General features: G+C 45.7%; 1 non-coding gene across 1 annotated transcript; it reads right to left on the bottom strand.

The window, feature by feature from the left end:
- Positions 1 to 1,254: 1,254 nt before the first annotated feature.
- LOC119928056 lies at positions 1,255 to 1,392 on the bottom strand. The gene has a single exon (XR_005451015.1). It is a non-coding gene; the product is annotated as a small nucleolar RNA SNORA7 (small nucleolar RNA).
- Between the last annotated feature and the right edge of the window lie 3,050 nt (positions 1,393 to 4,442).

Raw genomic sequence — 4,442 nt, forward strand, 5'->3', positions numbered from 1 at the left:
TCAGAAGGACCTGGGTTTGAATCCTGCTCTGCCACTTGTCTGCTGTGTGATCTTGGGCAAGTCACTTCACTTCTCTGTGCCTTACTTACCTCATCTGTAAAATGGGGATGAAGACTGTGAGCCCCATGTGTCCAGCCTGATTTGCTTGTATCTACCCCAGCACTTAGTACAGCGCCTGGCTCTAAGGATTCTGTTTCCCCGTCTCCCACGAAGCAGAGTTGAACTGATCAACAGTCAAATCAGAGGGCAAGCCAGAGAGAAACCAGACAACAGGCCAACACTAATAATAATAACGATAATTATTATTATGATATTTAAGTGCTTACTATATGCCAGGCACTGTACTAAGCGCTGGGGTGGATACAAGCAAATCGGGTTGAACGCAGTCCCTGTCCCACATGGGGCTCACAGTCTGAGTAGGAAGGACTGGGATTTAATCCCCATTTTACAGACATGGAAACAGACATAGTGAAGTCAAGTGATTTGGCCAAGGACCCACAGCAGACAAGTGGTAGAGACAGGATTAGAACTCAGATCCTCTGACTCTCAGGTTCATGCTCTTTCCTCTAGGCCACATTGCTTTTTGATATGGCTTCTCCCCTACTGTTTTCAAACATGCTCAGGTAACCCCTAGCCCCCCTCAACCCTTCCCTTGTTCCCATTACTCCCTCCAGTTATTGTCCCATCTCTCCTACCATTCCTTTCCAAACTCCTTGACCTAGTTGCCTTTACCTCCACTCCCTTTCCCCCACTTCTCTCCTTGACCCCCTTTAATCTGCCCCTTCATTCCAAAGAAACTGCCCTCTCAAAGGTTTACCAATGAGCTTCTTGCCAAATCCAGTCAATTCTACTCCATTCTAATCCTCTTGGATCTCTCAGCTGCTTTCGGCACTGTATACCACCTCCTCCTGGAAACATTTAGGAAGCAGTGTGGCTTAGTGGATAAAACCCACACCTGGGAGTCAGAGGACCTGGGTTCTAATTACAGATCCGCGGCTTGTCTGCTGTGTGACCTTGGCCAAATCACTTAACTTCTTGTCTTACGCTGTCGGGTCGTCTCCGACCCATAACGATGTCATGGTCACATCTCTCCCACAACGCTCCACCTGCAATCATTCTAGTAGTGGATCCATAGAGTTTTCTTGGTAAAAATCCAGAAGTTGTTTACCATTGCCTCCTTTCGTACAGTCAGCCTGAATCTTCAGGCCCTCCATTCTCTTCCACGCTGCTGCTGCCCAGCCCAGGTGAGTTTTGATTTGTAGCAGATTGCCTTCCACTCACTAGCCACTGCTTAAGCTAAGAATGGGATGGTTATGCCTCTGCTTGACTCTCCCTCCCATAGTTGAGACTGGTAGAGAACTGAAAACTCTCCAGGTGCAAGCCTTAAAGGAGCACTTAACTTCTCTGGACCTCACTTACCTCATCTGTGAAATGGGGATTAAAACTGTAAGCCCCGTGTGGGACATGCATAAAGTGTGTCCCACCTGATTATCTTATATCTACCCCAACGTTTAGTACAGTGCCTAGCACATTCATTCATTCATATTTATTGAGCACTTACTGTGTGCAGAGCACTGTACTAAGCACTTGGGAAGTACAAGTTGGCAACATATAGAGACGGTCCCTACCCAACAGCAGGCTCACAGTCTAGAAGGGGGAGACAGACAACAAAACAAACCATATTAATGAATGAATATTAACAAAATAAAATAAATAGAATAAATATGTACAAGTAAAATAAATAAATGGAGTAATAAATCTGTACAAACATATATACATATATACAGGTGCTGTGGGGAGGGGAAGGAGGTAAGGCGGGGGGGATGAGGAAGAGGGGGAGAGGGAGGAGGGGGCTCAGTCTAAGTTTTTAAGAAATACTATTTAAAAACAAATAAAGCAAACAAACAAAAAATTGTCCAACCTTGCCTCCACTGACACTGTGTTTTCCTGCTTCTTCTCTTATTTCTCTGGTGGCTCATTCAGTTATGCTTCTCCTCTGCCACCTAACAGAGGGAACCCCTCAAGATTCAGTTCTTTTTTCCATCTCCACCCACTCCCTTGGAAAACTCAATCGCTCCTAGGGCTTCAACAACCAGCTCTATGAGGATGATTCTCAAATCTACATCTCCAACCCTGATTTTTCTGCTTCTCTGCAGTCTCATATTTCCTCCTGCCTTCAGGGCAACTCCACTTGGATATTGCACTGACACCTCAAAATTAACTTGTCCTAAACAGAACTGCTCATAGCGTGGCTCAGTGGAAATAGCCCGGGCTTTGGAGTCAGAGGTCATGGGTTCAAATCCCTACTCTGCAACTTGTCAGCTGTGTGACTTTGAGCAAGTCACAACATCTCTGGGCCTCAGTTCCCTCATCTGTAAAATGGGGATGAAGACTGTGAGCCCCATGTGGGACAACCTGATCACCTTGTATCTACCCCAGTGCTTAAGAACAGTGCTTGGCACACAGTAAGCGCTTAACGAACACCAACATTATCAGTGCTTAGAACAGTGCTTTGCACATAGTAAGTGCTTAACAAATGCCATCATTATTATTATTACCCAAACTCTGCCATTCCCCCTGACTTTCATTCATATTTATTGAGTGCTTACGGTGTGCAGATCAATCAATCAATCAATCGTATTTATTGAGCACTTACTATGTGCAGAGCACTGTACTAAGTGCTTGGGAAGTACAAATTGGCAACACATAGAGACAGTCCCTACCCAACAGTGGGCTCACAGTCTAAAAGGGGGGAGACAGAGAACAAAACCAAACATACCAACAAAATAAAATAAATAGGATAGATATGTACAAGTAAAATAAATAGAGTAATAAATATGTACAACCATATATACATATATACAGGTGCTGTGGGGAAGGGAAGGAGGTAAGATGGGGGGGATGGAGAGGGGGACGAGGGGGAGAGGAAGGAAGGGGCTCAGTCTGGGAAGGCCTCCTGGAGGAGGTGAGCTCTCAGCAGGGCCTTGAAGCTCTCAGCAGGGCCTTGCACTAGATCTAAGCACTAGGGAGGCTACAATACAGTGATAAACAGAAACATTCCCTGCCCATAATGAACTTACAATCTTGAGGTGGGGAAACAGATAACAATTCAAATAAATAAATTACAGATTTGTATATAACTCCTGTGGGACTGGAAGGGGAGAATGAACAAAGGGAGCAAGTCAGGGCAATGCAGAAGGGAGTGGAAGAAGAGGAAATGGGGGTCTTAGTCAGGGAAGGCTTCTTGGAGAAGATGTGCCCTCAGTAAGGCTTTGAAGGTGGGTGGATGAGTTGAGTAATTGTTGAATCTGAGGAGGGAAGACATTCCAGGCCTTAGGCAGCACATGGGGGAGGGGTCAGTGATGAAATAGACAAATGGAGGCACAGTGAGAAGGTTAACACTACAGGAGCGAAGTGTGCTGGCTGGGTTGTAGTTGGAGAGCAGCAAGATGAGGTAGGAGGGGGCGAAGTGATTGTGTGCTTTGAAGTTAGTGATGAGGAGTTTTTGTTGCAAGGATGGATGGGCAACCACTGGAGTTTTTTGAGGAGTGGGGAAACATAGCCTGAATGTTTTTGTAGAAAAATGATCGGGACAGCAGAATGAAGTATGGACTGGAGTGGGGAGAGACAGGAAGCTGGGAGGTCAGTAAGGAGGCTGATGCAGTAATTCAGGTGGGATATGATGAGTGATTGTATTAATAATAATAACAATAATAGCATTTATTAAGCGCTTACTATGTGCAAAGCACTGGGGAGGTTACAAGGTGATCAGGTTGTCCCACGGCGGGGGGGGCTCACAGTCTTCATCCCCATTTTCCAGATGAGGAAACTGAGGCCCAGAGAAGTGAAGTGACTTACCCAAAGTCACACAGCTGACAAATTGGCAGAGCCGGGGTTTGAACCCATGACCTCTGACTCCAAAGCCCGGGCTCTTTCCACTGAGGCATGTTGCTTCTCTATTAAAGTGGTAGCAGTTTGAATGGAGAGGAAAGGGCAGATGTTAGCGATGTTGTTAAGGCGGGACCCAGAGGACTTTGTGATGGATTGAATATGTGGGTTGAATGAGAGCGAGGAGTCTAAGATAACGCCAAGGTTACGACTGGCTTGTGAAACAGGAAGGATTGTAGTGCCATCTACAGTGATGGGAAAGTCAGGGGGAGGACAGGGTGACTTTCCAATCACTGTAGACAGGACTACTATCCCCCCTGCCTCACAGTCCTATATCCTTCCCCTCCCCACAGCACTTGTGTATATTTGTACAGATTTATTACTCTATTTACCCAGACTAAGCCCCCTTTTCCTCTCCTCCTCCCTATCACCCCTCTAGCCCTACCTCCTTCCCCTCCCCACAGCACGTGTATATATTTGTACAGATTTATTACTCTATTTTACTTGTACACATTTACTATTCTATTTATTTTGTTAATGATGTGCATAGAGCT

The sequence above is a fragment of the Tachyglossus aculeatus genome, chromosome 4 (assembly GCF_015852505.1).
Source record: "Tachyglossus aculeatus isolate mTacAcu1 chromosome 4, mTacAcu1.pri, whole genome shotgun sequence".
Lineage (NCBI taxonomy): Eukaryota > Metazoa > Chordata > Mammalia > Monotremata > Tachyglossidae > Tachyglossus > Tachyglossus aculeatus.